Here is a 14,026-nt window from a genome sequence, read left to right as displayed (position 1 = left end):
TAGATAAGAAAAGTACTGTCATTCAACTGTGTGACACTCAGATTGCACAGCTGAAGGATTATTATGCAAGTCAGTATGCAATCTACATAACTGGATCAGCATAAAACAAATGGTCTTCCAATATTGTAACTTGGAACAATTTCTATTATGTAACAGAGAAACAGTCCAACTCTACTTTAATAAATTCAGATATAAAACAAAAAAATATATAAAGAACATGTCATTCAATGAGGCTGAAGGGTCTGCCATAACTCAGAACTAACAAGGATCACAAGTATTTAGGACAAAATAGTAAAACAAGCATGGATGCTGCAATTCCTAGGACATCAGTGAGTCCACAGAGAAGAAAAACTATATATATACCGAATGTGGAAAAACTCTCACCAAAAGATCGAGAGTTCTTTCATACCAGAACATTCTTACTGGAGAGAAACTCTATGTACTGAATGTTGGCAGGTCTACAGAGAGAAGTCAGAACTGACTTATTCATCAGAAGGTTCATACTGCAGATGAACCTCATGGATGTACTATCTGTGGGAAATCTTTTGCTGGGAAATCACATCTTCAATTGCATCATTTAATTCATACAGGTGAAAACAGATGTAATAACTATGTATGAACTGATTGTGGGAAGCTCAACCTCAAAATGCTCATCCTTAAAATAAAGCCTGTCAATACAGCGACTGTGCTTAAGGGCTCCATCCAGCTACCCTGATGACCAGATATGAGTTCTAATATGCATCAGAGCAGCCATACAGGAGAAAAAAAAAATCACTTTTTTTGGAAAGTGATCAAGTCTTCTCACAGCAGTCAGATCTAATAATAAAATTGAGGCTCTAGGCTGCAAAGAGCCTTATGAATATGTTACATGTGAGAAAGCCTTGAACAAAAAGCTGCTTGCACTGTTTGAGTGAGAACTCATTCCCAAGAGAACCTCGAATGATGCCTGGCTGAAGGAACCTTTCCTAATGGGCACCTGTCTCACTAACACACCTTTCTGCTCACAGTATTAGGAAGAGCTTTCCCACAGAATGCACTAAAATTTCCATTTCTTTAAGTATTATTGAAGTTATTGACAAATTGTAGTTCTTCATCTATGAAGCCGTTTTCAAAACTATTTTTCTTAGGAGTTTTCTTTAATTGATTTGTAGAATTCTGAATATATTATGGATACTAGTCACTCACTTGTTATGCATGGCAAAAATTGTATTCCAGCTTTTGTTATAGTACCATTTACAATAGGGACAATGTTGATTAAGTTACAAACAATGGTTTGCCTCCAAGAAAGCTAAAAGTAGCTAATGCAAATTCTGGTGAGAATTAATAAAATCAGTAAACCAGCTAAATATATTTTAAACATAAATATGCTATTCTACCCAGTAGAATCTATAAATATTTTCAGGCAAAAATTAGACAGCATAGGTCAAAATCTAATGACAGCGTAGAGAACTTTAAGACAGTCAACCTTAAAAGCATGTCTTTGTAATTCAGGGAAAATATTGCCTGATCATATAAGGTAAGTAGTCTTTATGTCAGGGGTTTATTAAATTTGTAAGGAAGAAAATGATGATGACATGCCCACTAAACATGCACTATATTCTTAATACCCTTTTACTGAAGTCTCACTTCTGAGCGTTAATTGCACTGGCCTCAAAAGCATCTGGCAGGGCTTGCCTTGGGTGACTGAAAAAGACCATCTCCTGGAGCTGGGGAGCCTGGGGAGCTGCCACCACTTTTCCCTCTGAATAGAGCTCAACAGAACCAGCTGGGACACAGCTGCATCCCAGCTGTCAGCTTTGATTTCTTATGGCTACACTAAAAACAATCACTCCAGCTTGATCACATGATAATTCAATCTATATTACTACAGCTAAGACAACATTAAAGATTAAAATGTGCCCAGAATTCGGAAAGACTATCTGCATAAAGAATTATGTTTGTGGCTGTGTCATGTATCCCTATGCACATTTTGTCATCTCATCTGAGGTCAGGTAGACAAAAGCGCTGATTGTACTTTGTGGAGGGAAAAAAATATCACATTGGCCAGATGAAGGAGGAGAGAAATACATTATTAAAACTATTATTGACATAAATGCCATTAACAGCAAGTAATTATCATATCAACACTCAGAAAAACACTTTCCTCACAGCTCACCAGACCATAAGCTTTCAAGAGCAGGGGACATAGTTCACCAATTTTTCTAACATCAGTCCTAGCACAGTACCTGGCACATAGCAGGTACTCAATAAACAGTTTCTGAATGAATAAGAAGGGAAACTGGCACAGAATATATAAGGTAATTTATACAAACAGTTAAATCTCCCTTAACTAGGTAACAATGAGACAAGTCTGATGATTTAATTCTTTCTGTGACACAGAGAAAGTAAGAGGTAGAATATTCCTAACTTCCATAAGACTGTCCATTTGAGCATTCACAGAATGAGTGCCCCAAATCTTCCTGATCAAAAAGAGGAATGTTTTTGGTATCTACTCTGGAGCTTAACCAGGAGAAAAAGGAAAAAGCATTCAGAGGAGTTAACAGAAGCAGTTCCAGAACTAAGAAGCAAATATTCTCACCAACAAAATCACTGGTAAACTCACAGCTTACTTTCAATAGTGACATATGCTTCAGAAAATGTCTTTGGAAAGATGGGGATCTTTGCTGGTGCCTCTGAACTGGTGCCTGCCCCACTTACTTGGTAGAAGTAATACTGAGTGTAGGAGCTGTAATGTGATCACTGGGAGGCCATTTACTCACTCACGTAGATTATATGTAAATTATATCAGAGAAGTAGAGATTATAATCAAGATGTACTTATTTTGCTAGCACTTTTCTCCTGGTCAGAGAAAATGCTGAACCTAAAGTAGTGACTACTGCCAGCCAGAATGGCTATCACCCAAAAACAACACAAATAACAAATGTTGGCGAGGATGTGGAGAAAAGGGAACTGTCCTACACTGTTGGTGGGAAGGTAAGTTGGTGCAGCCACTACGGAAAACAGTGAGCAGGTTTCTCAAAGAAACTAAAGAAACATACACCCCAATGTTCATAGCAGCACTATTTACAATTGCCAAGATATGGAAGCAACCCTAAGTGTCTATCAACAGATGATGAATGGATTAAGATGTGGTGTGTATACACACACACACACACACACACACACACACACACACAAGAAAATACTACTCAGCCATAAAAAAAAGAATGAAATCTTGCCATTCGCAACAACATGGATGGCCTTGGAGGGTATTATGCTAAGTGAAGTAAGTCGGACAGAGAAAGACAACTACTGTATGATATCATTTATACGTAGACTCTAAAAAAACACAATGAACTAGTGAATATAACAAAAGAGAAACAGACTCACAGATATAGAGAACAAATTAGTGATTACCAGTGGGGAGAGGGAAGGAGGGAGAGGCAATATAGAGGTAGGGGATTAAGACGGCACCAACGATTATGTATAAAATAAGCTACATAGGTATATTGTACAACACAGAGAATATAGCCAATATTTTATAATGACTATAAATGGAGCATAACCTTTAAAAATTGTGAATCACTATATTGTACAGCTGTAACTTACATAATATTGTACATCAACAATATTTCAATTAGGTACATAAATATAAAGTAGTGACTACTGGCATTTTAATCTTTTGTTCTTATTTCCAAATGTAGCTTTATAAATGGGGAACTATGGGATTCCCAGGATGTTCTTGTGACTCAGTTTGAAAATATGCCCACGTGCTTAGTTGGCAAGACCAGATATGGTACCATTTCCTAGTCTCCTGGAGACCTGGGTTCAGATACTCCAGGAACAATAATTGGATCTACACTGGGACAAGGCTGGTAGATATGCAGGGAGAGCTGTAGACGTGCATGCTATGAATCGAGGGATTCCTTAACCTCAGCCAAGGGGGTGACCGTGCACTTGTGCTCTGAATCATAAAAATTAAAGAAGGTGCTGAGGGGACAGCAAGCATGATCTCAAAAGAAGGCAGTTGAGATAGGACCTCAGCAAATTATGGAAGACCATTGTTAAACGGAGTTGAAAACATAAAAATTCAATGTTAGACAAGGCTCCAGAGACTAAAGCTGTATGAGTGCAACATTATCCTAGGACTCCTAACGTCGAATGCTAAGTGAATCTCCTGAATGAGCTTATGCTGTGGATGGGTTATACTTCAACAGTACGACCCCAAAGGTTTTTAAAAAATTCCTTTAAAGACAGTTCCATGTGTAGCACTGTATCTGCCGCTGGAGGGCCCAGCAGAGATCCTACTATGAGCTACCATCTAGCACGAGGATTGGAAGACAGTAGAGTGAAGCTTTTCGGCAGTAGCAGGGTTTTAGGGTAAGACCCAGGAACACATACCCAAACGAGGAGCAATGAGGTCTTGGAGGGCAGGGAGGAACATCACACAGGTAACATAACTTGAACGCTTTGAAAGTACAAAGTAAAATCACAAATCAAAGGCTTAATAACATCACGGTTCTCATCACCACAGGTGACCATCTGCTTTGAGTCTGTTATGGGATGTAATTGCTCCTTTCTTGCTAGCAGCCATTTTAGGAGACCCCGGAAGCACCTCTGGCAACCTGCCCAAGGTGGTCCTTCCCCTTTTGCATTTTGGCAGAAAGAGAGAAGTTCTGGGTAAAGGAAGTGGTTTGGTGAACATTCCTGGATCTGCAATTTAACCAAAACGAAAGTACTTAGAATGGCATTGTAGTGGGGTTGTGCTGTATTTACTTCTCAGAAAAGAAAGAACTGCCGCATACTTGATGTATGGAAAGCAGACACCTACTCACCAAGAACAAATAATAATTTAAGATGAATGAACTGAAAAGACATGCAACAGCACAACCACAAGAGAGCTTTTGTGTATGTAAATTTGCTTGCTTTTTAAACCACTGATATCCTGTTTCTGAAAACTTATTCCTAGCCTCTATTCTTCCCTAATAGAACCCAATCAGTTTCTGACAGCTCTTTCCCAAACAGCTGTCTTTCATTTAATTTCATTTAGTGTGCAAACTGTTTCAAGTTGCATGCACAAGCATACTGTGAAGAATTCATTTTCTCTAGTTTCCTGGCGACGATAAAAGAATTTAATAAAAAAAAAAAAGTTGAACTTTGGCCTGAAATGTTGCTGTCCTGCTGAAATGGTGAATTATACAAGTGGAAGTGATCCAAAGGTTATTCGGTCCACCCCCTACCACGCAAAAGAGCCTAAACAGATCCTTTCATGTAATTATCTTACTTGTCCTTTTAAAATCTTGTAAGAAGAATTCTACATTCTCACTAAATAAATTTGGTCCAGACCTTGATAATTTGAAGAATGAACTTTCCTAGGGATAAGTGCGGGGGCGGGAGGATTTAGGACTCACAAACTGGAACAAGTCAGAATACAGAATTAAAAAACAAGTATGATCCTAGAATGCATATAACGGAGAATATCAGGAAAGACTTTTGTAAAGGAAGCTTAGTTCCTGAAGGAAAGGGACACGACATTGCATAATAGTTTAAAGCATGTAATTCAGAGTTTAATAGCCCTGGATTCAAATTCTACCAATGCTATTCTAAGAAAACTCTCTTATCTTCAAAATGGGTATTAACATTTATTGAGTTCTTGCTATATTTCAGGCACTATTCTAAGTGCTTTACATTCATTACCTTATAGAGAAACGCTTATATTACAGAGCTGTATAAATTAAATAAAACAATGTACTTAAAAGTGCTTAGCACAATTTTTATATTCAATAAATGGTAATAATTATTATTCCTACTTTTGCTCATGAAAACCTAAACTGACCATCAACAAGACTTCGGCATCCAAAGTCTTAAAAAAAGAAATTAAAGTAAGTGATGCCACTTTGCTCCCTCCCTAACTCCCTTCCATCCAATGTAGGAAACAACCTTGTGGCAGACGTGAGAAAGGAAATTCAGTTTCCTCCATTTTCCAAAGTAATAATGGTAAGAAGAGGGAATCATGGGATAGTGTGAACACCCTCCAATTCCTTTCAGCAGTTGAGAACTTCCTCATCCTCCACTTCTTTTCAGTCCCCTCGTGCTCATTGCATCATTCTCTGAGTTTCTAACCCACCAGGATTTTAAACACAAAAGGGAGCCTCGGGATTCCCTGGTGGCACAGTGGTTGAGAGTCCGCCTGCCAATGCAGGGGACACGGGTTCGTGCCCCGGTCCCGGAAGATCCCACATGCCGCAGAGCGGCTGGGCCCGTGAGCTATGGCCGCTGAGCCTGCGCGTCCGGAGCCTGTGCTCCGCAACGGGAGAGGCCACAACGGTGAGAGGCCCGCGTACCGCCAAAAAAAAAAGGGAGCCTCAAAGAACAGCCCTGCTGCCCCTTGTGCACAGCTCTGCTCCACCTTAAACTTCCACCTTTCACAGAAGACACACTAAACTTACTTTTCCAATTTCTCAGGAGCTCCTGAATGTAATGGCTCTTGGGAATGGCAGATGTCTAGTTATGAACTTCAGCAGAATTTGGACTTCGGAGACTCCAACCTATTAATAATACTTAAGTGTCAGCATCTCTCCGGGTAGTAAAATCAGACATCTATGTTCATTCAATTCAAGCACAACTTGAACTCAAGGGAGATATAACTCAGGGGTGACTATGAAGCCACTTGTCTAAGAGATGTTTTTCCCTATTTGGGAGAGAAATATTTAGTGTAAAGTAGAGAAAAATGACTTGCTTCAGATTGAGGGTGAACATATTCAAAATCTACCTGACATGATAATAGGAAAAAGTAAGTGAGAAAACTGAATTAATATTGCTTAAGGAAAGCAATTAAAAAAATTTTAAAGCACAATTCCCGATTGTGAAAACCCGTAAACTTTGGAATGAGTTATCTCTTTTAAGACGTTTTAAAAATTAAGATTGTTAATTTCTTAGGGTGCTTTTAGCTAAAGCATTCTGTTAAGAAGAAGAGGGTGGATGATATCTCAATATTCCATTTAACACCAAGATGATGTAATAACTAAAATGCATTTTTAGCATGAAACCATATATTTGCTTAGAAATTTAGGTGAACAAATAGTCATTATTTAAGGAACCCACTCCTGCCACCTTTAAAAGTTGAATGATCTATTCTAGTTTAAGCAAAATGGATCACTATTAATCAAGGTTCAAAACTGCTTTGAAAAATAGAAAATAAAAAAATTTTTTTTAAATATGCCAACTGCCCATGGTACCACTGAAAGCAATAACTATAAGGTTAGTCAGGAATTAAGGGAGCTAAATTTGGAGGTTGCTATCACTTGAATTGGGCAGAAAGACTAAAGGGCAAAGAGGGAAAGTTGCTGATGGGTAGGACCAGTGTATGAAAGAGTTGATTAAAATTACCAATTCAAATGCAGCTGGCAACTGAGGCTTTACAGAATTCTTTCCATGTATGCCAATGACTTGGCAGGCAGGCTATGGCCACAGGGATACTCAGCACTCAATTTGACAAGAGGCTAAAACACAATCTATTTTAAAAGGGAAGACCAGAAATGAAATTGGTGATGCCAGTGCCTCCTGTTATCAAGGACTGCCGCCCACTCTTTCCAGTCCAGCTTATATTACCATCACCAACAAGTATGCCTGGGCCAGACACCACATTCAGAACCATGGCTCCTTGCTGTCTACACTCCAGGCCCCAAATCACTGGTTTCTTTATCCAATCACCCTGCAAAAGAGGAAATATTATCTAGCAACTACAGCAGAGGATTCCCCAGACACACCCTGCGGAAATGCATTGGGAATATCAATGAAAAGAACTGTCCCCCAGCAAAAATTTTTATCTTCTCTTTCTACCAGGCTCCTTATTTCTCTCAGAAAACTTTGCTTCCTGTTACAGAATGCTCTGGGTAGGACACTCACACTTCTCACCAACACCATGCCAGAACATTCAAGAAATCAAACCTACTTCAATTCCATGTTTACAAAAGAGAGAGACATGTACAAATTCATACCATAAGCTGGGCTCACAGCCACATTATAAAAGTCATATTCCACCTGCCTGCATTTTATCAAACCATGAATCATTTCTACACTGATCTCCCAAGATTCTTGTGTTCTGGCCAGGGAGCATTTCAAGTGTGTGGCCATCAAGTGCCATGAATAACAGAGAAAGGAGTAAAAGCAGTTTCTAAGTCAAATCCTGAAAATAAACATGTTTCCAAGCGATGTAATTACAACAATATGCCACTCTTGGTTTGAAAAATAATATAACATTGAGGTTTTTTAAAAAGGGATCAAGAAGGAAGTATAAACAAAAATGGCCTCATATTGTTCTGTATCAGTTTTTGCCTATACATAAGGCTAGCTGGTATAAAGTAAGGCAACAGACAGACAGAGTAGATTGAAGGTCCTCATGGATAACGAAAGTCTAGATTACACTATACTCAAATCGAAATAACCAAACACAAACAGGTAATCCAAATTGAGTCCAAACTCCCAACCAAAGAAACAGGTTTTTTTAAAAAAATACATGTAACAGTTTTATTGAGAAATAACTCACATACCATAAAATTTACTCTTTTACAATTCAGTGTTTTTAGTATACTCACAGAGTTGTGCCACCATCATCAATACCCAAGTCCAAAACATTTTCATTACCTCCCAGAAAAACTCCTTAGTAGTCGCTCCCCATTCTTCTTTCTATCTAGACCCTAGCAACCACTATCTATTTTCTTAAGCTTAATCCACTGATCTATACTTCTATCTTATGCCAGCACCATGTTATCTGGATTACTATAGCTTTGTGATTAAGTTCTGAAGTTGGAAAGTTGAGTCTTCCAACTTTGTTTTTCTTTTTAAGATTATTTTGGCTATTCTGAGTCAAAATGAATTTTAGGATCAGTTGAGGTTTTCATAGAAATTGTATTAAATTTGTAGAACAATTTGTGGAATATATCCATCTTAACTATTGAGTCTTCTAATCCATAAACATGAGATATCTTTCCATTGTTTAGGCTTCTTTCATTTCTTTCTGCAATGTTTTGTAGCTTTCAGTGTAAAAATCTTATAATATTTTTGGTTAAATTTATTCCTAAGTATTGTACCCTTTTTGATGCTTAAAGTATTGGGTTTGAGTGTCTCTTCTAGCTTTCTTGAAGCACCAAGGTTAAAAAGGAATAATTATGTCTATAATCAAGCATGTTCAAACCAATGCTGGATGTTTATAAACATCTTTAATGAAGAAGGAAATAGTACTGATTATCATGAGGCAGTAGCATGGAGCATAATGCAAACTGGAATCAAATAAGACAGGTTCAAACTAAAACTTGGTCACTTATAGGTTACAGAATGCTGGAAAATTTGTTTTCCTTCTCTAGCTTTGTCTTTCTCATTTATAAAATTCAGACAATACCTACCTGGTACAATTTTATGTAGATTAGAAACATATGATACATTACCTTCTTAAGGGCTTTTTTTGTCTTAATCACTACTATATCATTAGCCCCTAGATTAATGCCTGGGGCATAAATAGTACTCAAATATTTGCAAAATAAATGAACAAAATGTCTAAAGTAGTATCTAGCAAAAATAAGGGCTTAATAAATAGCAACAATAGTTATTATCATCATTACCACGAGATTATCGACATGAGCAAAAATAACTTAACGCACCAATGAAGTAATAAGTAAACCAAATCATAATGGTACCAAAGCCTAAAAGAAGTGGAAATACAAATAAATTTAGCCAGAGGCAATGCAAATCTGATAAGAACAAAAGTAAACTTTAACAACTCCAATGTGGGGCTTCCCTGGTGGCGCAGTGATTGAGAGTCCGCCTGTCGATGCATGGGACATGGGTTCGTGCCCCGGTCCGGGAAGATCCCACATGCCGCGGAGCAGCTAGGCCCGTGAGCCATGGCCGCTGAGCCTGCGCGTCCGGAGCCTGTGCTCCGCAACGTGAGAGGCCCACATACCGCAAAACAAAAACAAAAACAACTCCAGTGTGGCAGTTCATCTTTAACTTTTGCTTACAGTCAGTCCTCCACATCAGCAGGTTTGATACCAGAAGTTCCGTGTCCTTGGATTCAACTAATAGGGCACTGAAAATATTTGAAAAGAATCCAGAAAGTTCCATAAAGCAAAACTTGAATTTGCCAAGAACTGGCAACTATTCACATAGTGTTTACATTGTATTTGCAACTATATAATAGCATTTACATTGTATTAGGTATCATAAGTAATCTAGAGATAATTTAAAGTATACGGGAGGATGTGCATAGGTTATATACAAAGTGTATGCCATTTTATACAAGGGACCTGACCATCCTTGGATTTTGGTATCCATGGGGGTCCTGGAACCAATCTCCCTAGGATACAAAGGGACCACTGTACTTGCTACTGTTGAATCTGGGTAAGGCTAGAAAACATTGATCCAGATAGGGGGAAATGTTCAAGGTTTGACAGAACAACTGAAAATAAAAAACCTACCATGCCTATATTATACTGATTATAATAATATAAATATATTAACAGTGCTAAGAAGGTACTCCAATTTTTCAAAAATAGAATGGAATGTTCCTTTAGGTTCTCATTTTCTGTAAAGTTCATTTTTTTTCAAAAAGAAAAAAAGTAGAGAAGATAAAAAGAAAAGGAACCCCACAAGTATGCCAGGCTAGAAACATCTGGTTTCTGGGTTCTTATGGTTTCTCAAAAGTTCATAGAAGCATCTGTAAAAATAGGAAAAGAAGACAAAAACCAATGTTCAAACCAAAATTCAAGTCCAGTTGCCATATGCAGCTTCTAAAAATGCCTTCTAATGTTTCAACAGACTTTTTCATTTCCTGTAGTTTTATCTTGTAAGAGGATTAAGAGAGAGCTACTGTTTTGCATTTAAGACATTTAAGACATGAGACACTCTAAACTTGGCACTCATCATTACTAATTGGTTTGAAAACCAATTTTTTTCCCACCTCTATTTCATTCCCATAGCTGCAAATCAAACGAAGATAATTCTAGAAACTGTTACAGATAGGATAAAGAATAAGATCTTCAAAGGACCAAATAAATAGAAGCTTTATAATCCTGTCATTAACACTGCTAAACCTTGCCTCTATGCTTTTAAAAGGCTGCTTGTTTCATCACACAAAAGTAGCTGCTCTCATTGATAGATAGGATTTAAAAGACCTTTAATAAAAGCAAAAAGTTTACTTATAATTTCAAATAATACTTTAAGGTTAAATAAAATATTTGGAGTCGAAATTAAATTCCAGATATTATTATTCTGGTAAACATTCTCTGATGATTTGAAAGTCTTCCTTTTGTCCTTTGAAAAATAATAAGGCTAATTTAAAAAAACTTAAACCATGCATGGATTTAGTAAAAAAAAAAAAAAAGTTAGCAAACGAAAGTATAAAATAAATGTAAAATTCTTCCTCTCTTACCCGCAAACCCATAGCCCTGCTCCCCAGAAGAAACCACTGTTAACCATTTATTAACAACCTGAAAGTTTCCATTCGTTGGCCATGTATAACCAATCATACAAACACAAAAGAAATTTCAAGTTTACTATTGACAAAAATAAACCATCTTCTTTACTGCAAAATAAAATTATGTACATATCTAATTTTTTTTTATTATCAGTGCATGACTATAACACAGTAATTAGAGAACCTAGGAGCTTGAAGCAACTATGAAGAGCATTTACCTGAAGCGCATTTATCCTTGTTTTAGAGTTCAGGAAACAAACTCAATTAGGTAACTTGTGCAAAGTTAGTTAACTGCCAGAGCTATTCCTAATTTTTAGTACTTGGAAGCCCTGGTATTTTGTTCCTTGCAATTTTAAAGATACTGCTATTCCTACTAGACCTTAGAACATCTTTCTCAAATGGGGAGAAAAAATTCCTGGTGTTTAAAGGTGAAGAAGGCACAAACTTAAAGTCTTTCCCACTGTTTGAACCTTTTACTGCATCAGGAGGATTTCATTTAGTTTCATCCAAAACAACGGTTCTGCCTCCTGGGCAGACTCAACAGCCCTATTCATATCTGTAGTCTTAAGTAAACATGTAAAAATAAAGTGTAAACCTTACGAATTTAGCTAACTCCTTTACTGTGTAAGCTCAGTAAAATGATGGATTTGATTTTCGCAGTTGAAAGCCCTAGACTTCCGAGAGCCCCTACCTGCACCCTGAGTAATAAACAAATAACGATATCGCATCAAGGCGCTCGAGAGGCAAAGTTCTTGGTTTCATCAGAAGTGAATGAAATCTATCATGGATTCCTTGTAATCCACTTACAAGAATCATGTGGGCCAATATTCACCCAATTGGTATGTGAGCAGAGACATGATGTCAACAGTCTAGAGATAACCCTGTTCCAAAGCCACTGTGTTTATAGCAAGACTCCACAGTGTTGAAAAGTACTTTACTGAATGACTGCTAGCAGAATATGCAGTGGAGTGGGGAGATTAGATAACTGAGTTTTAAGACACAGAATTCGGTTTTGGTCACACTGTGTGTGTGACCCTAGGCCTATCTTCTAAGTGCTTTGTTTCTCAGTTTACCTGCTTTTTTAATCTGTCACAAAAGTATTTATAGGTTTGGGGAGGGGGGTGGGTTTCCAAGAGTTTTGCAAACAAAGGCCTTGCTCAAAGAACCAAAAAATACACTGTGTTTCTTGAGTTCCTTTAATTAAAACAACAAACAACAAAATAGAAGCAGCTGTTTGCCTTCCCGCGTATCTCTGAAAGTTTCTATAGAAGCCAGAATCTCCATTGTCTATTATCTATTATATAATCTTTCTGCTGATTCTTTGTACCTTTCAAAATCACACAGAAATAGAAACTGCCCCTTAAGCCTGACCTGGCACTAAATACTAAAACTTCTGTAGACTGTTAGCAGTAAAAATGCCAAATAAAAATCTCCTGGATATACTCTCTCACTCTGCGTACGTTGTTACCTTGAGTTTCTGGGATTTGTCTCCAACATAAACAGTACTATGGTCGCACTGAAGGAGGTTACCTCCGCCCTTCTGAAAATTGTGACTGGGTGAGTTCTATTCCCTAAAACAAAGACAGAAGGAGGATGGGCCAGGCTAGCCACAACTAATGCTGACAACTAGTGGTACTGGCGACTAATACTGACAAATGCCAGCCATCCCTTCTAATAGGGAACAAAATATTGAACCTGCAAAATTCCCTACATTTCTACAGGAGTAATTAACTATATTTTTCATCCATAAAGCACTTTTCTTTTGAGGAATTATTTGATACTAATGCCTTTTTAAATTAATTTTTTAAAAATTTGTTTGTTCTCTGCCAGAAGTGGTCTGCTAGAAGTAGTCAATAATATATTTTCTCCTCCTTTATTCTAGTCAGGGCAAGGACCCTTCCTCTTCAGCCTATCCTCTACAAAAATCTCAAAAAGCTTTCCTTCCTCAATCTGTACTAGCATTTTAAATCAACTTTGCACACTGGGAAAAGAGAATGAGAAAGTACTGTAGGTTGTGGAGACATAAAATGTTGTAATAATAGTCACAGCAACCCAAACTATATTCATGAGAGTCATAGTTTAGAATCTCAGTTATTGGCACTTAATAATGTAATTATTACCTTTGGTTTTGTTCTTCACCTGCTGGTTGCCTAACTTTGTGCTACTTCATTTTATTTTTTTAATTACCATATTTGCCACAGCAGGAAGAGAAACACAACAAATTGAATCTTAACATGGTCATCTATCTTCTATTTGCTCTCAGAAAAGGTTTGATGGAAAAAAGAGATTGAATATGAGGTTTTGAATTGTACGAAAATTCATTCAATTATTTCATTAATTATTCTATATAAATCAATAAAGTAAACTGCTATAGTTCTCTCCACCGTATGTAATACTGAACTCTAAGCAGCTCAAAGACATGCATCGACACAGGAAAAAAAAAGAGGGGGGTGCGGTCAGGATCTGGGTGGAGTCCTTGCGTATTTACTTGCTATCTGACGGTCTCTAAGCAAGCCACTTGACTTCTCTGGGCTTCCATTTCCTCTTTACAAAATGGCAGGGGTGGGCCAAATG

General features: G+C 37.5%; 1 protein-coding gene across 3 annotated transcripts in view; it reads right to left on the bottom strand.

Annotated features, from left to right (window-relative positions):
- RAD51B (RAD51 paralog B) overlaps nucleotides 1-14,026 on the bottom strand; it is a 647,199-nt gene that overhangs the window by 398,386 nt on the left and 234,787 nt on the right. The gene's annotated exons all lie outside the window — the stretch shown is intronic.

The sequence above is a fragment of the Globicephala melas genome, chromosome 2 (genome assembly GCF_963455315.2).
Source record: "Globicephala melas chromosome 2, mGloMel1.2, whole genome shotgun sequence".
In the NCBI taxonomy this organism is placed as follows: domain Eukaryota; kingdom Metazoa; phylum Chordata; class Mammalia; order Artiodactyla; family Delphinidae; genus Globicephala; species Globicephala melas.
Note: the sequence above shows the minus strand (reverse complement) of the source record. Positions and strands in the feature narration are given on the sequence as shown.